We start from the raw sequence: 27,294 nt of genomic DNA, 5'->3' as shown, positions 1-27,294 counted from the left end.
GTATAGCTTTATCATATTACCTTAACTTATTTTAAAAATGAATGTTGGAGCAGCTGGGTAACCTAGTGGATAGAGTATCTAGAATTGAGAAGACCTAGGTTCAAATGTCGCCTCAAACACTTCCTAACTGAGTGATTCTAGTTTTTTTTTCTAGAAATTACCTAGTTGTTAAACACTATCAATTCTAAGACATCAGGTAAGGGCTTAAAAATTGAATGTTAAAAATAAATTTTACATGTAATTAAGCAAAAATAAAATAAAGAGGGGTCAGCTGGGTAGTTCAGTAGATTGAAAGTCAGGCCTAGAGATGGGAGGTCCTAGGTTCAAATCTGACCTCAGACACTTCCTAGCTGTGTGACCCTGGGCAAGTCACTTAGCCCCCATTACCTAGATCTTACCACTCTTCTGCCTTGAAGCCAATACACAGTATTGACTCCAAAATGGAAGGTAAGGGTTTTATTTAAATAATAATAATAATAATAATAAGGACATTCTTTTGATTTTTTTAGAAAGGAAAGAATGCTTTAGTATGTATTAAGGTGGAGTGGAATGGAATGGAAGAAATTTTGTGCTTCAACAGTGAGAATTCTGTCATTAGAAATTCATGAACCAAGTATGTTGACTTATTCCATCTCTTCATTTTATTATTGTTATTGTTTAGCTGTTTTCAGTCATGAAACTCTTCATGACCCCTTTGGGGTTTTCTTCCTGAAGATCCTAGAATAGTTTACCATTTCCTTCTCTATCTCATTTTACAGATAAGGAATTGAGGCAAAAAAAAAAGGCTAAATAACATGTATATTAGACCTGACACTCTATCCAATGCACCAGCTAACTGCTATTTCAATTCATGAGAAATCATGAACATCAGTGATTTTTTCAGTTTCAGGGAACTTCTGATGTGGGAACTCCCTCCACCAACACATCGATCTCAGACCCGTGTGTATAAATCCTGGTAAGCTGCCTGGAATATATAAGATTAAGCTCTTTGCCAAGATGGATGACTAACACTTGAATGGATAAGCAAATTGTGATAAGTGAATAGAGTAGATTATTATTATATCATAATAAATGATGAATATGATAAATATAGAGAAAAATACAAAAATCTACATGAAAGGATATAAAACCAGTTAGACAATAAATACAATGACTACATGATATAAACAAAAAGAACAACCACAAAATAATCAAAAGTTAATATTGTGGGATCCAAGATGGAAGAGCACAGGCAGCAACCCAGCACACTCTCCTAATACTACCTTCCAAACTATTTTACAATAATGTGTCCAGCTTAGGCAAGAAAAGGTTAAAGTTTGACATGTTGCAGCCCAAGACCATGTAAGAAGTCAGAAGGAGGGGTCTATAACATTGGGGTGGGAATTGGCCCAGAGCATACTTGAGAGCAGCACCAGTGAAGGGCCTTAGAGGATGCTACACCCAACCTTGGCAGCATCAGAAGCTTTTAATCCAGAGACTCTAAGGGAATTGAGTGACTAGTAAAAAAGTGATTATAGGGAACCCAGAGCTAAGAATGGGCATAGAACCTGGTGATGTATGGTAATTTCATGGTGCCTACCTAGTGGTGGGTGACAGTTTCAGGATGGAGAGGAGTTCTTATGATCACACATAAGTAGGGGCTAAGAGGAATGCTAGAGCTTGTAGCTATGAGGAAAGAAAGGTTCTTCCTAGGTAAATACCCAAACAGCCAAGAAAACATTATATACAGCAATAGTGGAAATAGTATTTGAAAAATGACTTGTATATATCTACTTCCAGAGAAAGAACTGATAAAAGGAAACAAACAAAATATAGTTCTATGTATACATATATCTTTGTGTTAAATGATGCCTTCTCTATTAATGGATGGGAGGAAGTGTGGAAGAAACCAGAGAATCATAATGTAACAAACAAATTAATTAATTGAAAAATACCAAAGCATAAATCAGAAGAGCTATATCCCTCCTCAGATTAAGTCACCTTGGAAACAGGAAAAATTTAAAACAAACAAAAAAACTCAGAACTAGATCTGAAAACAGCAACATGAAAAAGTCCGATTCTTGGGACAGTACTGCCCTACTCCTAGGTGAGGAGAGGCCAACTTTAACCCTAGGGCACTTAGCGACTCAGTGGATATTAAGCCAAGCCTGGAAGACTGGAGGTCCTGAGTTCGAATTGGGATGTGTATTCATCCCTGCGCTTTTCCTTTTTTAAAATGCTAAATTTATTGATTTTAATATGCTAAATCTAACAATTCAAAAATAAGTGAGCAGTTTCTGTCTTCTTCCTTAGATTTTAGGTGTTTTTCTCTTAATAATAGAGAGGAAGATACAGAACTCTACTCTCAGACACAGGTCTATTTCTCCTAAAAATAGGTAAAAGCTTGGAATAGCCATTACCTCAAACATTCAAAGAACACTTCTATAAGGAACTTATGGACAGGCTGCAGGCTGTATCTCCTCCACCAGTGCTGAAGTCTTTTCAAGAAGGAGAAACACAAGCTCTTTCAAATGTCATTTGAGAAAGGAATGCCAGACATACTGAAGAGGAATCACTGAGTTGCCTAAGCACTCGGAACACTATTCCTAAAACCTTCTTCAATTACCTCTCTAAGAAAGATGAAAAAGGAGAGGCAGGCTCATGGCCAGATCAAGTGTTAGATGAAGCCTTGATGCTGGTTAATGTAACTCTAAGCAAACTGCTTCCAGGAAGACAGCTGATGAAAATATGGACCCATCTGTGCTACATGTGAGACTATTCCCAACCTTCCACATGCTTATGCCTCTGCTACCTTTCAACTAAGATTGACTATGGGATTTCCCTGACAATAGCTGCACATATATTATGGCTCCAGCCAAATGCATGCCATGTAGCTAAGGCTATGTACTTTGGCTTATTTTAGAGTTATAAAGCATTTCCTTATTGTTATCTGGGATCCCTTAATGTTTTGGGGTGAGGGAATTAAAATGATAAATATTAACAGTGTATTTTAACAAAGAGTAATAAAAAGCATAAGCATGTTGACTACATTGCCAAAGGAGAGAACGCCTAGAAAAAAGACCCCAGGTTTTAATTCTCAGAGTCCATTGTGTATTGTACCCCCCTTCTAATATAAATAGCTAAAAAAGAGAACACAATAACATACAAATATCATGACATCTAATTTACCTATACAATGTTAAAGTCTTTTAATGCTTGTATCATAAAAATATTTAAGAATCATAATTATGCTTCTGTTTTTAATTCCATCCACCAAAAAATTATCTAAATAATGAGTTTCTCTTAATAAGTTACTTTTAGTCCATTATATGTCTGTGTAAGCTGATCAGAAGTGCTCTTCTGCACTGTTAAAGGAATTTTCTCCCTGGGTGTCAACTATGCAAATGAAGATGCAAGTCTGGTCAAAAGAAGGGGGGTGGCAAAATGACGAAAAATATGATCCCAAAGTATTATAGTTAATAGATTAATGGCTCTTCCCTGATTTGATTTAGAGTTTTGTTTTAAAACTATGGAGGTACTATATCTCCTATAAGACAAAATTTTAAAAAATATCTTTAAGTTTAAGCCACTGAAAATACATTATAAAAACTTAATTTTGACCCCACTTATTACGTGACATGTCAAGAGAGCAAAAATAGTCTAGATACTGCATGTAACAGCTAATTTGTCATGGACCCTGCTCATTAGTTAAATTATCTTTGGAAGGTATTGAACTAGACACAATATTCAGATCTCTGGGGTCCTCAACAGAATGCCACTGTAGAGTAAGGAAACCTATAAAGAAAAAGATATGGACCAAAGGATTAAAAGAGACATCTTGCTGTGGTCCTATAATACTGTCCTCTGGAGATTAAACTTATTTTATTACACAGGAAAGGACAGAAATCTGGCAACTGTTATTTTCTACAAGGTTTATAGTGTCATATTCTAAGGCAGGTGTGGTCTAGTGGGAAAAGCCCTGAATTTTGCCTTAGAAACTAGATTTGAAGCTTAGCTCTGCTATTTAGGAGCTATCTAATGTTGAGCAAGTTATTTAACTTCTTAATGCTTCAGTTTCCTTATCTTCACCTTGACATTGGAATAGATGTGCTGCAACGTAGAATGTTGGGGAGAAGAGACACAATTTTTGTAAAGTACTTTGCAAATACCAACTATCCTCATGATGATTAGGAACTGTAATAATGCTGAGAAGATCATATTCCCAACAGAAGTCTCTCTCCCCACAGGTACTATGCTCCTTCTTTCCTCTTTTTTCACATCTGGCAAGCATGTGTTTATGTTTCTAAAACACAAAGCAGACAGAAGCTGGAAGAAGTTGTTTGCTCAAAGCTACATCCCAGAGTTGGAAAGAACTTTGGAGAGACGACTTTGTTGCTCCACAGGCTTTTAGGTCCTACTATACCTCAATTACCCAAAGCTGCTGGCTCTTCATCATTTTATTCAAGATACAGAGGGAAGGAGATTTTTGACCTACACTAGAATTCAATCATGTTTTTATGGCCAATGAGGGGGCCAATAAGAATTCATGTTAAAAATTAAGATAATTTTTTCCCCACTGTTCTCTCTCAAAGTGCAGATAAATAGCTAATATCTTCCTTTACATATTAGATATATATGTATACATACATATAATAATTTATCACATATATGTTATATATGTATAAATACACTCTTACCCTGCCAGCATAGTTCCTAGAGACCATTAAAAATATTTAAACTAAAATGGGGTCTGAGAAATCATTTATTCTGACTCCATCATTTTATAGGTGAGGTAACTGGAGTCCAGAAGCTTGGAGTAGAACAAAGACCCAAAATGAGGGATTCTGTCAGTGTACTAAAACATTTCTGTTGAATTTTACATGCTGCAAGGTTAGGCTCTTGAGTAAATGCATCGTACTTCATACCTATATAGTCATGATGGAGATACCTCTAGTTTCCAGGGATAAGAAAACACTTGGAATTTTCAAGGCTTGATTATATATATTGTTTATTTATTTATATTTATATGTGGGTGTGGGAGTGTGTGTATATATATTTATAATATATTTTTAACTAATTCCTATGCTTTGTTATTTTTAATAAAAAGTAAATAAAAAATCCCTTTTCCCTCATAAGTCAGCAGGTCATTAATGATTTCTTCCCTCCCTGAATTAGTTGGGGGCAGGGGGAAGGGCACCAGGGGCAGTCAGTGATGGAGTGTAATATGACAGAGACGATTCCAACTCCAGGGCAAATGCTCATCTCCCTGGGATCTGGGGGTCTTAAGTGGCTCCAAATATTGGAACAGGAAATACAAACAATCCGAAGAGCCCTTTCTCTAAAGCTGTGATGGCAAAACTTTTAGAGATGGAGTGCCAAAGCCCTGCACCGCCCCAGACTGAATGCCGTGCCCATTGCCCTCCTCAGTGATCACCTGTTGTGCCTCTCCTTCCCACCAAGTACTGGGTGGTGCGCCGCCCCCTTGCCCCACCCCCGGGAGGGAAGAAGCGCTCCCATTGGGTTACTGGGCAGAGGGTCAGGTGAAATGAGGAATGTCCTCAGTGAGTGTAGAGAGGGGGTGGGGAGTGACCTGAGCCCTCCTCTCCCCTCCAGCTCTGCTGCCTGTGAGCCTATGCATTCCCATTGGATGTTGGACAGAGGGGTGGGTAAAGTGAGGAATGTCCTCAGGCATAAAAGAGAGGGGGGAGGGGAGCCCTCCCCTGTAGTCCCTCTGCCTTTTTAGTAATAAACTTGGGTGGGAGGTGCCGTGTGCCCAGAGAGAGCACTCTGCATGCTCTCTTTGACACCCGTGCCACAGGTTCGCCAAATCTGCCTTAAAAGGCTCACCAATTCAGAGATAGGGACAGAGAGAAGAAAGTGATTGAGCCCAAGAAGCTGCCTTGGTGGCCCTTGGCCCCCTCAGACGCTGGGTTTTTTGCACAACCACCCCTTTAACTAGTCCAGGGATCCCCCCTCCCACCCCCAGCAATGGAAGTTTCTGTCCTGTGCAAAGCATAAAATAACTAAAACTGTATATATATATAATTATTTAAATGTGTATATGTAATTATATATATAAACTATCAAATTGCACACGCATGTGCATATATACACATGTATATATACATTTATGTTATATATACATATACATCATACAGACAGACAGACACACGCACACATATATATGTATATAATATGCTAAGAATTGAGCACAGAAAATATATAGCACAGAAATGACAGTTTCCAAAGGATGGTCAAAAGTTCTCTCCTTGGTCTGTGCCTGACATGATGGTCTAGAAAAAAAAATGATTGTAAATAACCAAAAAACAAAGGAGTTATTGAGGTATGTTACACCATTTGGAAGTGATCTTCTCTTATTAAATGTTATGATTTAAAAATGCCATAAAGTATGTGTGTGCAGCCTCACTATTTATCCATGCCTTACTATCTAGTGAGAGACTAGTCATATTTCATCTACTTTTAAACCCACTTCAACCTTTTAAAATTATCAAAACATACTTAGGGTACTGGCAACTATGATCATTTCAGATATCTAATTTTTCCTTTGTGATCTTACAACTGTACAACTGATAACTTGCTTTTTTCAAGTGAGACTTGCTTTTATTTTTCCCTCTTCTTTTTTTTTTTTTCTCTTTTAAATCTGTAATTTCAACAGTATAGGGAACTCCCAGTATGGAAACTCTGTTTACTTCTGAATACTGACAATCTTGTTAGAACTTAACAGGTGTAAGAGAGTCTCCCAGGGGCAAATTCTAAAGAGTCAAATGAGTTTCCTAGTGATACACAATGAGTATGCACCTGAGGCAGAACTTGAATTCAGTTCTTTTTCCACTTCAAGGTTAATTCTCAACATACTACCTCACACTGCCTAGGACTATTATGTAAAATCTGAATAAGTGTCAATATTATATTACATTTCAAGAAGAACCAAAGCTACCTGAAATAAAATGTTTTTTTTTGTTTGTTTTTTGGGTTTTTTTTTTGCCAACCATAGGAAAAGTTTGAATGAGATAAAGAATGATGTCTACTTCTGACACATGGCAGGGTCACAGTTTTAAGCCTCATTGAGTATGTTCAGATTCTTTTTTCCCAAATTCCTTATTCCTAATTGCATGATTCATATGAACTTCAGCTTTGTCTACTCAAAGGCAGGCAGTTACTCCTCCATTCAGTGCTGGAAATTTTTATAACTCAATGATCAAATGCAATTTAATTACTTTAATCCATTTTGCTTTCTAATATTAAAAAAAAAGATACACAAATGGTTTTCTTAGCAAATAGTTTTTGGAAACTAGTTTATAGAACAAGGTGAATTTACAGTTTATAGACTTTATAGAAGAAGGTGAATTGAATTTTATTACAGAGAGGAATAAAATATACTCAAGAGTTTTACAACTTGTAGTTCATAAACTTGTCAGATAGATGAGAGAAAAGAGCAAGCTTGATTGAGATACATAGGGATGCATATTGATAACATGTTATACTATAAAAACATTACTGATATTATCAATGATAATCTCGTTGAGAGACCAATATAGTTCTACTTCAATATAATTTTGTTTTGTAATATTATATATTTTATTTGTTTAAAAGAGTTAATCAGCGTTAGTCAGTGATTCTTTGTTCATCCAGTGGTTCCCAAACTTTTTTGGCCTACTGCCCCTTTCCAGAAAAAATATTACTTAGCCCCCTAGAAATTAATTTTTTAAAGAATTTAATAGCAATTAATAGGAAAGATAAATACACCTGTGGTTATCACTGCCCCACCTGGATCACTGCAGCACCCACCAGGGGGCGGTAGTGCCCACTTTGGGAATCACTGGTTTATACCATACTGCTAACGGGTTTAATGCAACAAAAATTTTTGAAAATTGAATTAACTGACATTTTCTCTGTATCCTAGATTGAGAATCTGAGAGGATACATCCAATTCAAAATTTTCTTGCAATTGGGGAAACTGGGATCCAGAGAAGTTAAATGACTTGCTCAAGGTCAAACATACTCACTCTCATAAGCACAAACCACAGGTTTTGGACTAAAACTTTTCTGTTACTCTGAAGCAAATGCATGTTGTATAGTAATGGAACAGATGTAAGGAGTTAAACAGAAGTCAATAGTGACTTACTAGAGATTGTCAAAGTTATTTTCCCCTTTTTAATATTAGACTGATTATCTACATGATTAGATAATGTTTTGTCATTTTTTAATTTTTTTTTTAAAAAATTAGCAGCTCATTAACACTTTGAAATCAGGACTCTTAAATACTGAATTATGTTCAAAAATAGCACTCAAAATCTGAAAACACTCTTAAAGGTTTATAAAGTCAAATGAGATAACCTAGCTCCTAGCACAACTTAAAAGCATAGGCTCGAAGAGTTAGAAGGAACTACAGATGCAGCTAGGTGGTACAATGGATGGAGCACTAAGCCTGGAGTCAGGAAGACTTCAGTTTAAATCTGACCTCAGATACTTACTACCTGTGTACCCTCAGACACAAGTCACTCAGCATTTCTCCATCTCAGTTCCATCATCTATAAAATGGGGATAATAACCTCCCAGGGTTGTTGTGAGGACCAAATGACAAAATATTTGAAATTGCTTAGCACAGTGCATGGTGCATAATAGGCACCTGACAAATGCTTATTTCCTTCCTAACCTAGTCTTTTGTATTTTGCATGCAAAGTGACTTGCCCAAGATCATACAAAAAGTATTAGAGTCAGGATTAAAATCTTGTTTCTTTTATTTTAGATCCAAAACTCTTAATTTTACCACACTCTCTTGTTTTGTAAATTTAAATTATTATCTTTTCCTTCTCATTTATAATGGTTTTCAGGGAGAAATAGTACTAGGTTAAGTAGCCATCCTGTTATATATTATGTACTCTAGTCTATAAATTGATAAATTATCATCAAATTATTACTATTATTTTATATATATGTAAACTTGAAAAATTTCAACACACACACATATATATTTGGGGATTTTAGTTTCTATTATGGGCGGAAAAGATGTAAATCATCCTTTTTTTACTTATTTAGTTTAAACTTTATTGAAAACAGAAAATAAAAATGCAATTATTTGTGGGCAAGAAAATAATCTTAGAATAAGTTCATGTTTAAGTTAAGAATTAAACAAAATTTTCCCCCTAAAGCCAAGTTTAAATGCCTGCTACTTTTCTTTTATAAGCCTAGATTAATTACTCTGAAGCTGTGACATTTCATTAGGGTATGAAATTAATTAAGTTGAATATTAGGAAAATCAGGCCATAGACAAGTAAATGTTTGATTAAGATTTCAAAATAGTTCTCCAGCAATTTACACTGATTACTGTTGGCATTCACTTAGTATGTGTTTGACATTTTAAAAATGTTTTAAAGGAAGAATTTTAATGACATAAAATCTTGTAAGCCTCCTGGATAGTATTTATAGTGGGTCTCTACCATCTTGCACAGTGTCTGGCAGTGAACTGTATTAAACATGATAAATGCTTGCTGATTGATTATATGTCTCTGTTCAGAAAGAGTTCTTTCTTCTTAAAGAATCCATTTGTGCCTTTTAATCTCATCTATTTTATTACATGAAGATACTTACATACTATGTACTTAGTCTATAGACAATCTCTCCAGGAATAAAGTATAATGTAAAGGAGATAGGACCATTTAAGAGCCTAGAGTGAAAGCAAAAGAATAAGCTAATTCTGTTTAAGTGACACTGCCTGAAGTGGCTGGCCAAATAAACCATAAACCAGCCAAACTAGAAGCAAATCTTAAAACCACACAAAGTAAACAGATTTGAGGAAGAACACTATGGTTTCCGTAGCAGATAATTTTGGGAGAAATAACTTAAATTAAAGGAAGGAAATAAAAACTTGAAGAGAAAAAAAAAGAGAAACATGAGGGAAGCAATTCTTCTTTGGGTAAAATTGAACCTGATCATTATTTCTAAAAGACAATGTTTCCACAATTTCAGAGAGAAATTTTGGAAAAGTAAAAGTAACCGGTGTTTTATCTTCATTGTTATGATTCAATTTTCTTTAAACTAGCAACACAAAGAAATAATTTTCTTTATGTATCAAACATTCAATACATATTATTAAATATAGTATAGCATACAGGAAAACATACTAACTTTGGAACCACAAGCTCTGTGTTGGAATCCTAAATGCCACTTATTCCCCATGTATCTATGATTAAGATTCTTTCTATGTCTCTACCTATGTCTCCATTAATAAAACTAAGGGACTTAATTTGATGACAAATGCATGGATAAATGAAAAAGGATTTATTAAACCCTAGTTATGTGCCAAATCAGATGTTAAATGATTGAAATACAAATAGAAAAAGCCAAATATCTCTGCTTTCAAGGAATTCATATTTTAATTTTAGGAGGAAAAACAGAGAAACAATTGAACTAGTTGGGGAGATAGAGAGACCTGCTGTTGCGAAGCCCACGAGTTGTTAGGTTTTATATTAACAGCTCAGTTGATGGTGAAGGAAGTGCAGGTTATAGAGAAAGAGGATAAATGGTAAATCTGGGAGGACTTTAGCAGTCAAAGACAGGGCAGAAGAGAAGGACTTTTGGTCTTCCTTCTCACTAAAAGGAAAAAGAACTGGTGACTCTCATTTTATCTAAGCCTTGCGAAAATACTCAAAGAAGCCCAGAGAGGTCTTGGGCTTCCCAGGGTAAGGAGATCAAGCAAAAGAAAAAGGCAGAAAGAGTAGCATTGATGGTGGCATTTTAGCTTTGGATTATATGATCCCATTATGTGACAATAGTAATTGGAAAAAATAATAATTTGAGAGGTGAGGGAGACTACAATATTTTCAGAATTGTGGTTGGTGTTGTTCAGAACAGTATAATTATTATCAAAAGAATGAATATGGTTTAATTGTCTTCATCACCACCACCACCATGTGTTCTTGTCACTAAAAAATAAACTCCTTCAATTGAGAGGTAAAAATATTTAGGAGAAAAGGAAATAGTTGGTTCACCTTTAACACTAAAGGCAGAGACTTCATAATAAATATCAGTGTCAAAAAATATCATGAATCCATTATCAAATTGGAAACATCTGACTTTTATGAATAAATTCAATTCATTTCCCATAATAATTTGCTGCTGAGTCAGAACCCTCAGAAACCCTGAAAATCTACTATAATTGAGAGTGGTGATGAGATGAGGAGGGGCTGATTTAAAGTGGGCCAATCTAACTTGAAACTTGGCTTTGTTTTACTAGACTGTTGGTTAGATTATTCATTTGATAACATTTCACAGCAGAGAATTATGGAAAAGTTAAATCAAATATCATTGTTGGTGGGCTCTTCAACTGGTCAACCAAATGCACGAGTGATTAATTATGAACCAACCAAACAAAATGAAGTCTTGAATCCTGTGTAATTTAGGATTATTATTAGAAATAGCTAACATGTTTATCTCATATCTGTGCCATACTCTAGACTTTTCCAGCCATTTGATATTCTCATGTCCTCATACCCTTGGTAGGATAAATAGGTCTATAAAGATTAATGAGCAAGGTAACACAATAGAGTGCTAGATTGGAAATCAGGAAGACTAGTGTTAAAAAAACTGCCTAGAATATTAGTTATAGGCCTGGGGTCAAGTCAGTTAAAGTTTTTCAGTCTGGGATGTCCCATTTGTAAGCTGAGTATAATAATAGGACCTACCACACAGAATTGTTGGGAGGAACAAATGTGATAATATGTATAGCATTTGCCAACTTTCAAGTGATAAATAAATGCTATGAGGTATTGTGGTTATTATTATTATTATTATTATTATTATTATATTGCCATGGCCTCTAAAAACTCCTCTCTTGGTTCTGATTACAAAGCACCAGATTTCACCATCATGTTGTTGCTGGCCTTAAAACAATGGAACTTCCCCTCACCACTTTTAGCCTTCCCACCCTAGCACAATCCTCTGTCCATGTAACTCCCATATTGGTAAGTTCCTCCTGGAAGCTTTATTTGGAGGAGGGGCTAAGCCCAGCCTTCCTTCCTTCCTCTCCAGACTCTGCTTCTTACTCTCTAGACTGCCACCATGGAAACTTCCCCTCAGTTATTCAGCTCCCTTTTATGTATTCTTCTCCCATTAACATGTAAGCTTCTTGACAGCTGAGAGCATCTTTATTTTTGCTTATGGTGCATCCTCCGTTATTAGCACAGTACCTAAAACATAGTGTTTGGTATGTGCTTGATGATTGATTGACTACATACACAAGATTAGATACTGCCATAAAAGACTTGATGATTGCAATGCTACAACACCCAAGGAAGAAAGCATGCTAAATCACATGGAACCACTGGGCCTTGGTTCTTGCCTCAGTGAACATAAAACATAAATTTGGAGTAAGATATACAATACTACATGGGATTGTATGTGTATTTTCTTTTTACAAACAATTGCAGCAGTCTGAATGGAATTTTGATCCTCATATTTCTTTAGGTCTGAGCTGGTTAGGAAAGAGAATTCCATCTAGCTCTTGGTAAATCAATACTGTTAAATGTTTGTGCTCTTGATGTTAAACTCTCTCAATTCCTAAAATATAATAATTTATGTCTTCCTTATCAAAACATTTATTAAAGTTTTAAAATTCATCTTTCCTTCTGTATTAAGATTATAAAGTTAGGAAAGCAGAAAACATGAATCTTCCCAATGATGAAACATTATTTATAATTTTACTCAGATAGAAAGCTAATATTATATAATATAATGTGTAGTCAAGCCAAGCAATGGAATTTTAAATGTTATTAGCTCTGTTAGTAATGATAGCAACAAATAGATTGAAAAGTAATATGTGCATTGTCATCTATAGATGATTAAGAATTATGCCTCCTGATTTTGGATTTGCAGCTTCAGGTAATAAGTTATGACAATCAAACATAATATATAAAAGGTACCACTTACTTCCCCTCTAGAAACTATTAACCAGATCTAAATGGTTGTTTTTCCTTTTCCTTTCTTTTTTCTTTTTTTCTTTTTCTTTCTTTCTTTCCATCTTTCTCTTTCTTTCTTTCTTTCTTCCTTCCTTTCTTTCTCTCTCTCTTTCTTCCATCTTCCTTCCTTCCTTCCTTTTTCCTTCCTTCCTTCCTTCCTTCCTTCCTTCCTTCCTTCCTTCTTCCTCTCTCTGTCTCTCTCTGTGTCTCTCTGTGTCTCTCTGTCTCTCTGTGTCTCTGTCTCTCTCTGTCTCTCTTCTTTACATTCTCACTTATAGCAAGTATTGATTCTAAGGCATAAGAGTGGTAAGGCCTATGCAAGAGGAGTTAAGTGACTCACCTAGAGTCACACAGTTAAGAAGTGTTTGAGGTCCTATATGAACCCAGATCCTCCCGAATCCACAACTGGAACTGTATCTACTAAGCCATCTAGCTCCCCCAGTGGTTTTCTTTCTAAAGAATACTGGAAATTTCTTGTATTGCAATTGCATCTTGTTTTTAAAACATAGTCATTCTCAAACATGAAATACTTATGTCAACTACTTTGGGAAAAATCTGATTTATCAATTTTGTTGGAAGCATTTCCAAAAGTACTGTCTTTTACCCATTTCCCAACTATTCCAGAATTGGAATATGCCTATCTTTCATTTTTTCAAAGACAGGTAGAATAAACTACAAAGTATCAGTGTTTCTAAGCTAGGTTCCTTGGAGAAGCCACATTAAGTCTTTTATGAAGCCAATTTGAGTGGTACTGTTTTTCAAGTATCAACATGCCAAAAATAATTTAAATATAGACTAAGCGCTACCATGTATTTTGGGAAAAAATAATTTAAATGTTAAGATGCCCTTTTAAGGGATTTATTATTTATATAATTTAAGTTCATATAATAATAGTTTTATTTACAGTGCATGACTTTTGGTAATTTTCCATTTTGATAGAAGCCAGAAAATTTGGGGTGAAAGAAGGTTATAAGTAAGGAAGGAAAATGGATAGAGGAGGGCATGTGAATACTTTATATTGGACACTGTTTATTTTGGACAAGTTATTGACTATTTTACCCAAATACATTTGTTGCTCATGATTATAATTTTTTCATTTATATTAGGGGAAAAAAGATATGGTAGCTCCTTTAATAGAGCATACAACAGTTTTACCTGCTTCCTCTTTCTACTTCCTCTTTTTAAATATTATGGCCATATTTTGAGTTTAAGGATGATATAAGGACAAGTTTTCTACTTTAGCACTTCACTTTAAGAAAGAAAAAAATACTCATATATCTCAGGTCTAAGAAGGAGGTTATTTCTTAATAAGATAGAATGTGTTCTATTTTTAAAGATAAAAGACTCATAAATAAAAGAGATCTCCAATATAAAGAATGCTTTCAGTAGAGAGGTTTGTAGAATATTAAAGCTGGAAAAGATGTTAAAAATAATCTTTTCTGACTACATATTTTTTACTAAATCTGTGATGTTATTGGTACGGAGAGTGTCTAGTGAAGAAGCACTCTACCTACAGAAATTCACATATTCTCAATAATTTATAGTCTTATTTAAAAAGTGGACTAGAGAAATAAGAGATTAACTGATTAACTGTCATGCTTAAGGTCATATAGTCAATATGTGTCAGAAGGGGGACTTGAACCTGGATACTCCTGTCTCTAAGACTAGTTCTCTTTATTGTATCATGATGCCTCACCAACCCTCTCATTTTACAGATGAGAGAACCAAGCCCCAGAAGGTAAAATGACTTATCCAAGACTTCACAGGCTTATTATTGGCAACACCTAAAATAGAAGTTAAGTTTATTGATTTCTATCTCCATAACTTCCTTTTCCCTTTCCTCTATATTATGATTTTAATTAGTGGTGGCTCAGTGAATAGAGAGCCAGCCCTGGATATGGGGAGTCCTTGTTTCAAATCTGGCCTCAAACACTTCCTTGTTCTGTCACTTTAGGCAGGTCAGTTAAGCCCAATTGCCTAGCCCTTACTAATCTTCGGCCTTGGAACTGAAAAAAGGTAAGAGTTTTTTAAAAAGTTACTTAGGGAGAAAAGGGAACTTGCATTTAATGAGTTATTGTGACTGAAAGCAGCCAATAAATTGTCATGAGATCCATGAATGAATTCTTCATTTAAAAAGAAATTTTGCTCATTTTTCTACTTAAACTTCTTTCTCATGTTAGTGGACAAATGTCATTTTAAATTATATGATTGTGGAAAATGCCATTAATAGTTGATAATCAGTCTAATTCTATATTAAGGCAATATCCCCACACTCCTTTAAAAATCCTATAATCTTTAATAAATGTATTCTGAGCAACTGGGTAAATCATGAGGCAAAAATGTAACTCATCACATAGAGTTTGGTTCTAATGATAAATTTGTATTATAGTGCAAATGTTTTTTAATTGGCTTACTAACTTTCATAAATCATGAACACTTTCTTTTTATATCTGTAGACCCTTTAGTAGTCTTGTCCAGAAAGGCAATAAGAATGGACTTAAAGTTTTTGTAGGGAGGAAAGAGTTGGCAAGTCTGCCAGTTTCAACAAATATTCCCTGCCAATTTAAGCTATTGTTCTCTTATGTGGGGGAAGGCTTCTATAATCCATGTTAAAATACAGAGCAACTTTAAACTTACTTTGTTTTAAAAAATCATTTCTTGGAATTTACTGAGACCAAAATAATGAATCTAATATTGAAAGAATATAAATTTTCTAATATATTTATAATACTTATATGTAAAATAAAGTATTTCAGAAATATAAATATATTAAGGTACATAACTTTTAAAAATATGACAGAGAAGAGATGAAAATCTAGTCTAGGAGTAATGCAATGGTTATAGCATTGCAAGTATTTTTTCCTTAGAACTAATTTTTTCTTTATATATAGATCTTCATATTACTTCTTCAGATGTCTACTTCATAGAGACATCTGTATCCCAAATTAAGGCAAACTAATGTTCCATAATGCAAAGAAATGGGGGAAAGAATAGACAGATAAAAAAATAGATAGATAGATAATTAAAGATCTACAAGTAATCCCAGATCCTTATTTCAAAAACAATTTGAATCTCCCATCAATATTTTAAAGAAAATCTACAAAGGAAGCTAAACAATTGCTTTGCCTCAGATTGATTTTCAGAGAAGAATAAACTCAAAAAGGTTTGAAGAATGCAATTCAAAATTTTATTTTGGCAAAGTCATACATAAGGTGTCTCCGTGATGTAGTAGACAGTGATGGACTTGGAATAAGGAAGCCTGAAGTCCAAAACATGCCTCAGACACTAGCTATGCAACTTTGGGCAAGACACTTAAGCTCTTTTATTGTTAGTTGCACTATGTATAAAATGAGGATAACAATAGCACCTACCTTATAGAGTGATTGTGAGAATCAAGAGATAACTTTTGCACAGTTCTTTGTTAACCATGAATAAAAGTACTATGTAAAAACCAGCTGGCTGTTCAGTGGGACCTGACTTAGTCTTGTACCTCTAACAGCATTGAGAAAGAGCCTAGCCAGGTAGAGCAGAGGGTCAAGTGAAGCACAAAAGTACTAAATTAGGAGCAAGGAAAATATGTTCAAATCCAACCTCCCTCACTTGTCCTCACTTGTGCAAATTACTTAACCCTTGTTAGTCTCCATTTCCCCTAAAATGATGCTGGTACGGCTGCTACCTTTAATTCCTATTTACTTCACAGAGTTGTGGTCAGGATTGTGGCTAGCTTCCTGGGTCACATACACAGAACCCTGTGAAGAGAGAAATACAATTCAAGAGGGCAGCTAGATGGCTCATTGGACTGAGAGCCAGGATTAGAAAAAGGAGGTCCTGGGTTCAAATCAATGTCAGACAGTTCCTAGCTGTGTTATCCCATTGCCTAGCCCTTATCACTCTTCTGTCTTGGAACCAATACACCATATTGATTCTATGATGGAAGGTAGGGGTTTATTAAAAAAAAAAAAAAGAAATACAATTCAAAATAATTTCAATGGATTTGATGAATGACCTTAGAAGGTAATTCAATTTGATATACATAGATCTCCCCAACAACACCTTAATACAATAGAATAGGTGAATGTGAACAAGTTGGCTGGGCACAAACATAGAAAAGATTATTTGAATAATGTATACAAAAGAAATGTGGTGCTATTGTGAAAAAAGTTAGGATTATATTTTGATATGTTGAGATATGTACTATGCATGTGAGTTGAGTAGTACACCTTTATATATTATAGTAGACTAAGGTCTTTCTCAATGCTGTTAGAGGCACAAGACAAATTAAATCAGGTCCCACTGACTAGCTAGGTAATATTTACATAGCACTTTTATTTATGTTTAACAAAGTACTATACAAAAGTTATCTCATTTGACCCTTACAACCACTCTTTAAGGTAGGTAAAAATCCTAAGAATTCAATTGTCTAAAATGATTTTGAGAAACTCATCCAAAGGATATTTAGAAAAACCAAGAGAATAAAACTATTGGAAAATTGATCCTGTAAGGGAGAGCTTTGGAGATTATTTTTTCTTATTGAAGAGAAATCAAAGGGATTCTATATTGATTCTAATTATACTAGTTTAGACCCTGGAAAGGAACTCTGAAAATACCTAGCTAAACTCTCTTGATTACAGATGAGGAAAGTAAGTCCCCCAAATGTCAAAGTAATTATCTTAGGTTTGTATAGTTAGTAAATACTAGTACTGGAACCAAGGTCCTTCATCTAAAAAAAAACAACTATTTTATACTATTACTGAAGTATCCTAGTTATTCTTATGGGATATAAATAACAAAATCAGCAAGTAAGACAATCCATTAAAATTTAAAGCCCTCAATTTCCAAATATTCATCACCTGCATCACCATTCACTCATCTTGACAAGGATGTTTTAAGTTCCTAGGAAAATACTCTCACATTACAACAACAAGCTATATTCTAACATCTAAAAATAATGAAATCTGAGTACTGTATTATGACACCTCCCAAGTGCTTTCAGTCATCCAGTTTTCCCCTGGTTCTATTGCAGTCTTAGTTTTCCACCCAACAGCTTTATTTGTCTTTTTTCTAAACTGTATGTACATGAATACCCAGACCCACACATGCATATTACACATGTGACCACATTTCTTTTTTCTGTAATAGGACTTTCAAAACATATTACTGCATTTTCCACACTCAGGTTCTTTAGTGATATGTAAAAAAGAATCAGAATAAAAACTGGAATTATATATATATATGCATATATATATATGATGTGTGATTTGTCCTTTGTGCTTTGTGATTATTTCAGTTCCTTTAAAAATGTTAACCTTCTGCAGTCAAATATTTATAGTCAATTGCATCACTGCTTCTCCAAATAAGGCAGCTCATACAAGGCAGAACGTTCTTCTTTCTTTAAAAACAAATTTTATCTTATTTATTACAGTTATCTCAATCTCATAACTTTATTGTGATATACTAACCTAATATCTAAATGCTTTTATAGAAGTGGTCTCCTTCCAAGCATATTATCTCTAATACTTACTCTTGGAAAGAAAATACACTTCAAAATATCACTTACTCATATAGCTCAAAGTAGGTGTTAACAATCTGTCATTAAACAAGGGTTTGCCCTGCTGTAAAACTCCAATATCCTTTATAAACTTGTGTCACATTGCGTCCCTTTTTATATTCACACTAAATAAAATATTTTGGCTTTCATCACACTTGATTTTTCTAGTTATGTTACACACCTAGGGAATTTCCTTTTAACTTTTTTCAAAGGATTGAAAAGCTATACTTGCCATGTTCCATGCAGTTCATTCAGGTTTTTCATTTACAATTTCACGCAAATTTATGCTTTCAAACAAACTTGCCTGATGAAGATAAACATTTTACACATCATTGCAGTTAGAAAAGTTATAGATTCAAAAGAATAGCATGAAGGATTTGGGAGGGATTTTTGACTATTTTTGTAAAATTGAGAGGGGGAAACTTAACTCTCTTAAATATTTGCAAAGCTAGCAAGTAGGCTAAAATTTGGTTAAGGTATGAAACTTGTCAATTTTCCTAGCTAAAATTGCCTCAGAATCATGGGAATGGTTGATGAACCTCTCATGTGCTTTAGTGAGCTCCAGGAAATGCCAAGAGATTTAGACCAAAGCCCGAAGCACACTACCACCACCCCCCACCACCACCCATGGAGGATTAACAAAGAAACATGAACAAGTGTCACTGAAGAAGGGAATGCTCTGGTCAGCATCAATTCCAAAAGAACCGCTCTAAGTCAGTTGTTTGTACCTCTGAGAATCACCCTAACAGCAACTCTGCCCTAAGAAATGGCAAGATAAATAAAATTATGAAAAAGTAACTTGGTAAAGCTATCAATGTCATAATTTCCTAGATTAAAAGAAAAAAGTCAGAAATAATATTGTGCTATCTTTTTAAAAAAATGCTTAAAGGGCTATGATTTTTACTGTATTACTTAAAATGATAAAGTTCCTCCCAATGCATTCTCAATAGATTTTTGACATGGGTCGTAGACATGGTATCTAGGCAGCATTTTTAAAAGTCTCTTCACCTTCAATAAGAATTGTTCTTCCATTTTTAGAGGACTGGCTAATTCTTAACTTTCTTTATCAATTCCCCACTTCTCATGCTGAATGTCTATTGTGATGTTTCTTTTAATTATAGAAGTACACTGGGATGAGTAAGAAAAAGATGGGAATTCTACTTGTTATAAAATTATTAAGAAAGGTTTTAGAAGAATTGATGATGGAGGGTGTTACCCTCTAATCCAGCTAGAATCTAAGGAGCACTTTAATGAGTACCTACCTTGTGTAAGGCACTGTGCTAGGGACTAAGAGATACAAAGGGAAGATCTCTGCTAGCAAAAGGACCGCATTTGCTTCTCATTAAAAGATAATTTATATAGAAAATATTAAAAGCCAGTATTTCCAGTTGAGAGAACTTGTATCTTACTTGGGGACATAATTATCTGAATTGCTGTTTCAATTTTACGCCTTAAATAATTAATGAAGATTCAGCCTTAAATAAGCAATTGAACCTTTTATTTCTTTGTGGAATATGTGAATTAACCATTTGATTATCTCCAGGATTTAGTTTCCACTTAAATGATAAAGACAGAGGCAAAGACATGCATGTTCATTGTTCAAGTGTATAAGCAGAGAATAATTTATGTATTTTGGGGAACTACATTTTCTGGTTCTGCTTCTTAGAACACCAATGTCATGCACTAAAGCAATGACACACCGTTTATAATTCCTTCTGATTCTCTGTTCCACAGGCCTAAGATTAGCCTTGTATATATACCTTTTCTGAAACCACTTCTCTTGGGCTTGTAGAAATGTGCGAAATATTGGCCATTAGGTATTCCCTTTCCATAAGTGCCACCCAGTAAATCAAAATAGATGGATAAATACCGGCTCATATAAAACACAATTACCACATTATATTCCCCCCACCCAAATGGATACTGGAATATTGTTCATGTTATTAGGTACATTTTCTTGAAGAACATGGATGAGTCCTAAATTAACTGAGCAAGATTTTACCTAGACAACAATTTTGGCTCATTTTGTAGCTTTCTGAGTAGATTGCATGGCTTGTGCTAAAGCATTTTGAAGGGTACTTAAAACTCCAGCATGATGTTAATTGAATTTTCTTATTAATTGACTTTGACCATACACTTAATATTTAAAATTTCATTTTTATTTTTGGCCTAGTAGCAATGCACAAACTATGGTGATATCCTTTAAAATTTGCAATTAATCACAAACATGTATATGCCAAGTCTTTCTACTTTTAAAATATGATATATAATATATTGGTCAAAACGATTTTAGTGGGATAGATTTTCTCTGTGGGACTTCTATCTTAATTTTTTAAAAAAAACCTTTCCTCTCTAATAAACTCACTTAAGATTTTAAAATGTACAAGAAAACATTTTAAAAAGATATTTAAAATCCATTATAAAGACAGAATACTAGTAACCATAATATTACCTACATTTCAAACAGCATTATAAAAATATTTTCTTTAAAGTAATTAAAAGTAAATACTTTTTGTTTATAACTATCATCGCTTCCCCAATTTTACAAAAGGCTAATATTTGCTAGATTCCTTAAAAATCTTAAGAGTTTTGCACAAATACAGACTAATTAATAAATGTAAACTGATTGAGCTTAAAAGCAAAAGCTTTTACCATTCTAACAGCACAAACAGATAAAACTTTGGATGTATGGTGTACTTCTATATCATAGATTTAAACCATCTAGAGATATGAATCTGTTTTTATAGAGATAAAATCTATAGATAAAGATTTCTATATGGACTATAGATAGAGATCCATATACATCTATATAGATCTATATCAATATGTGTTTGATATCATAGTTGTGGTAGACAAAATTGTTTTCTTATTATGTCCAGCTTCTTAGATTTGCAAGGTAGGTTTATATAATTGATGAGAATATAATATTCTACAACCTAAAAGACCATTTTAGTTTTTTCACACCAGATGCTACTGTTAAATAATTTCTATTACTTTCCTAAATAATAATTAAAAACACACACACACACACACACACACACACACACACACCCCATTATTCCACACATACTCAAAAACAGAAAGGCAAACAAATACAAATACAATAAATATTACCATTAATAAAAGAGTTGATAGGGCTGATTATAGACATAGATTGTGTTCTCGAATTAATTATGTGGATAATTTTTTTTACTAAACTTCAGGGCCATATGTGAATAGATATGACCTATTTCAGGTGTTTTCCCCCCCTTTCTAACCTCGGTAGAATAATTTTAGATATTAGCCCAAGAAGACAACACTAAAGAAGAGGGATTTCTGTGTGGCATGACATATAAAGGACATAAAGTAGCAATGACAACTTTTCTGGGAAAACAGAAACATTCTAGGTAGTCTAAGGAGAGTAATACCAGATGAGAGAAAGTTTATTTTACTGCACAGATTCTTCACTTTTTAATTTCACTTAAAGTTTGCTTCTGCTTATATAATAACAGTATGGGAAAGCTCTACCACCTTTGCTAAGAGAAGTTTTCACACCAGCTTGTAATGGAATAGTTTATCTTAACTGGTAGGGAGTTTCTTGGTCTCCTAAACAAAGATTAGATAAAGGATAAGGCTAATGCCTGCAAATCTCTTCAAAATGCATTTACTCAAAACAATTTCCTAGGTAATCAGACTTTTTTTAAGCTTAAGAATTTTGATAAGATCCTGTACATATTGTGAAAAATGAAATTCAAGATTTTGAACACATTAACAGGCTATAGACATGCCTTTGTTAGCTAATATTCGAAAAGGTATTAATGACATTCTTTCTGCAAGAATGACCAATTCTGTCCCAAGCTACTAAAATTGCATTTACTTTCTATAAGATTGACACAGTGCTCATTACATTCCCCAGGAAGCAAATTAGTTTACAAAAATGAATTAACTAATAAACACTGAATTAGAATCGGTCATTTAGTTTATTGCTTATGCCACTTTGTTTCCTTCAAAGTTACTTTTGGAAAGTTTCCAAATAAGTCCTAAGAACATTCTTAAAGACTGAATGATGGCCAAACTTTAAGTCTTTATCCTTGACTTTTTTTTTAGCAAAATAGTAAATCCAATGGACACTCCAGTGAAATTTTTGTTTTTTATTTTAAATATGGTTAGGGAATTCTTTAGTAAATAATGTGGCAGCAATATGGGATATGTTTCTTAAATATAGATTTTTAGTTTTCACTGCAAAGCCTTTCTAATTCATCTTGAAAATAATGATGCAACTCTTAAAAATTTGACATTAAATAAATTCACTCAAATGAATATATTATAAAATAGTGAACAATTATTTAGAACTATGATAATCCTCTATATATACTTCAATATATATACTTTAATAAAACTCAGGAATAATCTATTGGGAAAACTACAAAGTAACTATGGTGTAAAGGTGGCCATATTTGGGCCAGAAATCTGGCTAGTCAAACAAAGGGTTTTATTTCAAAATAATTAATGGCAGTTCAAATGTTTACTATTCAATTTTATATCATTTTCTGTCACTCCAAAATTCATTTGAGTTATTAAATAGGTACAAATTTATTTGACTTTCATCTTATTCATTTTAGCTAGTATTACTACTTCTTAACATGAGAGTACAGATGAGAAATAGAATAAAGAAATTAAAGTATTTTCACCAGAGAAGACATATACTGGAAAATGAAAGCAAAATCGTTCAGCATATTTTTATTAGTAATTTAAATGTTTTAGGGGAAGTGTACATTGGCTTAAACCATCCATATCATTGCTTTGCCTTAATTTCACATTTCTTTGCACATACATAAACCTGGTATAGAGACACATGATTTGACTCTCAATAAAGGACAGCAAGAGGAAAAAAATATTTGAGAAAGTTTAATAATTATCTCAGGACCACAGTCTTTGATGTAATCATGAAAGCTACTGTTTTTTAAAGAAAACATTTAAGAGTGTGTATGTTTGTGTGTGTGTATGTATGTGTGTATTCCAAGTTATTTTAACTCTTGCTTGAGTCTTTAATTCTAAAAGATCAGTACTGTCTGATTCTTTTTATTGTTTTTTTTGGAGGTCAAATTTATAAGCCATTTCAATTTAGAAATACTTAGTTCGATATGTTCGATAAATATCTCCCCCCCAAAAATTAACTAGATATTTGGCACACTTTGGTCCATGTCTTCACTCTTTAATGTTATAATGTGAAATGATTGATTCAACACAGCTTCCTAAAGAGAAAGCTATAATCTTTAAATCCCATTATAAATAAAGTTATATTAACATTTATTCTAAGCACAACCGATACTAATATAGATATAAGTTCAACTATGCTCTTCTTAATACCCATGCCAGGCTTCCAATGGCTCCTTTCAAAAGTAACCAAGAGTCTCCCTATCCTGATATTTCTATATTGATGTAACTCTAATGGTTAAAGAATTAAGTATAACTAATGTGTAAATTAAGATTAAGAGAATCATCTTGATGTACTCTCGTGAAAAGTTATTTAGAAGCTTCTGAGGTATTGAATATTGAGGGCAAGACTGTCAGGGAGTTATACTAAATGAGAAAGTAGTTCCTAACTATATGCTAAGTTATGGGTGTTTAAGTCCAGGATGCCCATAATGCAAGCGATTTAAAAAAAAAAAAAGACATAATTTCATTAAAATCAAAACCCATCTTGACCAAAACAAAGGGAGGGGGCATCTTCAACATCAATCGAGCACAACCTTGATATCAACCACCTCAAAATAATTGTATTTAACAGTCTATCGATTCTCTGTACCTACAAATTATATGGGTAGGTATTGAATTGTTTAATCGATTAGGACAGTGTCTTGTCAGAAGGTTTATTTATTTTTTATTTTTTCCTATCATTTTCTCAAAAGAGAATTTTACCACAACCAACAAGGAATATAAATCTAGTAGTTATTCTCTATGTACTTAAATGCTTAATGATTCATGGTGTCCTTCCCTTTTTATACTTCTATATTGTTTCTCTAGATATCCCCATGCCTCCAATTCCCTCAGCTCCCTTTAAAAACACATTTACAGAAAAATAATTAAGTCAGCAGACTATAAGTAGCACAATAGGAGGAAATGCTGTGTCCTTTAATGAAGTGGCATTAACAGTTAAAATGTACATGTCTACTTTTCCAGTCTTCAAATAGTGTCTTTCCATCTAGAATCTCACTCCATAATCCACTCTAATGTAAATACTTGGGGTTTTGTGAAGGGATAGTTTGAAAACACACAAAAATGAAAATGACATTACAATTGATCAAGAAGAGATGTGAGAATTGAGGTGAACTACAACTAAGAACCCAAGGGTGGTTAATAGAAACCTAATGCTTTTACCCTCAATTGCCTGTTCAATAATAGTGCCAGTGAGACTAGGAAACCTCAGGAGTGGAGAGCTGGTGAAGTTTTTCATTTATTCTTCTTCCTCTTCCCTAACAGTCCCATTTGTACTGAGAGAGTTTAGAGACCTTTTTCTGAAACAATTGCTGTAATGTTTTCCAGCTGGCAAGAATAAAACTTGTTTAATATTAGGTCTATAAGAAAGTACAGCATACCCCCATAGCCAGTTTTGATTATCTGTTCCCCCAAGAGCTCCTTTAAAGTCATTCAACTTGAACTTTTTTGTTTCCCAACAAATCTGGAATACCAGTCTAAATCAGAGTAGTATTTAGTAGTTAACAAGATTTCTACTTTTTACTCTGCACTCCAACCCATCTAGCATACACGAATAAAGGAGAATGTTTGCAACTTCTCCCAATGTCATTAATAAAGCCTACGAAACAACCTCAAGTCAAATGACAGTATCATTTACAGCACTTAGACATGCTTTAATAGGTACTCACCCAGCACAGCTCCTGAGGAATTTTTTTTGCAAAATAGTCTTAGATGCAATTTGATTTTTTCTGAGATTCTGCAGAAGAGCTTCTCCCCCCTCAGGCAAGGTGGGGGGAACAGCAAAAGACTTGCAATTTGATCCTGCAAGCTGGGTGTAATCCAGTTATCAGAGCCTGGTGATCTTAAGGGAAGAGGTTACACTGCTCTACTGTGGAGAGAGGGCTTGTTCTGAGTAGAATTGGAAGTGTTGTCAGATTGTAAGTGATCAGCAGCAGAAGGGAAACATCAGAGCTTCCTGTTACATCACTCTGACCCCGCCTGCATTTAGTGTTAGATTACTTTCTTGCTCAAATAGCACACCCCAGGAAAGCTGGGCTCCTCTCTTCTTCTCAGACAGGAGCAAGAAGCAGCCTGAGCAGAAACAGTTCCTAAGTCATGAATGCATTATTACCAGCAAACACTGGCTGGCTCGCATCTCCCCTGTGTTCTGTTGGGACTTGTCAAGCACATACATCAGTCACTTGAATGAAGCTGATCTGTTCAAAGGAGCTGAATTAGGCACGTGGGTTTGGGTGCCTATCGATAGGAAGACTCACAATGAGACACCCAACACTTTAGAGAGTTACCAGAAGGGGGAGGAAACACACCAGTGCGGAGCACAGATTTTACTCAGGAGAGAACAATGGGATGGATGAGTTGCATTCCTCTGTACTAATTCTGAAATCTGATTCCAGGTCCATAGGAATTCTGATAATGCATGCATGTCCCAGATCCTGCTTGACGGACTCAGAGAAATGCTGCCTTTGGGACCTTCCCTTTGAAACATAGTATATGTTGATGCCACATTTAAAAGATATTAGATTTAAATAAGTGAGAGGCAAGGCAGTTGGCAAACAGGATACTGTCTTTCCTTCTCAAAAGTTTACTCTAAATGAATTGATCAATCAGTTCCACCAGCAATTACTGAGTACTCACAGGTGTCGGGGTAGAGCCCTAGCTACTTAAGATATACAGTAACGGCAGACTCGGACTTTGTGTCAGCATGCTACAAATGGCCTACATTCTGTACAGTTCAAGCCTACATGGAAATTTTTAGCTAGAGAAAATGTGAAGGAAGGCCAGGGGGACTGGAACTAAAATCTGTGGTGAACAGTAGCAGCCCTCTGTTTTAATTGAGGGCAATTAGGTGGTGCAGTGGATAGAGTGCTGGGCTTCCTAAACTCAAATATGGCCTCAGCTGTGTGACCCTAGGCAAGTCACATACCCTTGTTTGCCTCAGTTTTCTCATCTGTAAAAAGAGCTAGAAAAAGAAATGACAAACTATTCCAGTATCTTTACTAAGAAAACTGCAGATGAGGTCATGAAGAATTGGACACGACCGAAAAATGACGTTTTGAATGCCTATGTCACCAGCTCCTGTAAACAAAGTGTAGATTTAAAATGTCAAGTTACTAAAACTTAAAATGAAATTATTCAGAAAAAAATGAAAGTAAGACAAGAGATATAGAACTTTAAATTTTTTTTTAATAAATGAGACTTTGTTTACATGACTTTATACTAAGCATGCAGGTAAAAAGTGAAAACATCAGTCAATCATTATTTGTTTCCAATAGATTTGACCAAGATTATGTAGTCAGAATAGACAGTTCGGGAGGTTTTTCATTTTTACTCAAGTAATTGACATCTTATGAATTCAATCTAAGTCTAATTATGGCAAACTGTTCTCTAAATTTAGGGAACCACATACATATAAATATTTAATGTAAAAATATATTTCAGCCTGAAAAAAGTTTGAAAAAAATAAATTTTTAAGGAAAAGATTTACTCTCGTCATGTATTTAATCTGTTAGACCATCATTTTTCTTATTTATGAGATCCCACATGTACAGTAATATATATTTACAAATTAAAATATTTAGTTTTGGATAAAGA

The 27,294-nt window shown here is 34.3% G+C and overlaps 1 protein-coding gene across 1 annotated transcript in view; it reads right to left on the bottom strand.

The window, feature by feature from the left end:
• The window catches only part of CALCRL (calcitonin receptor like receptor), a 115,798-nt gene extending 90,236 nt beyond the window's left edge, over positions 1–25,562 (bottom strand). Inside the window, exon 1 of the mRNA XM_044669722.1 lies at positions 25,371–25,562. The gene's annotated coding sequence lies outside the window, so the exon portion shown is untranslated. The remainder of the gene's footprint in view (positions 1–25,370) is intronic.
• Between the last annotated feature and the right edge of the window lie 1,732 nt (positions 25,563–27,294).

This window comes from Gracilinanus agilis, chromosome 3 (assembly GCF_016433145.1).
Source record: "Gracilinanus agilis isolate LMUSP501 chromosome 3, AgileGrace, whole genome shotgun sequence".
In the NCBI taxonomy this organism is placed as follows: domain Eukaryota; kingdom Metazoa; phylum Chordata; class Mammalia; order Didelphimorphia; family Didelphidae; genus Gracilinanus; species Gracilinanus agilis.
Note: the sequence above shows the minus strand (reverse complement) of the source record. Positions and strands in the feature narration are given on the sequence as shown.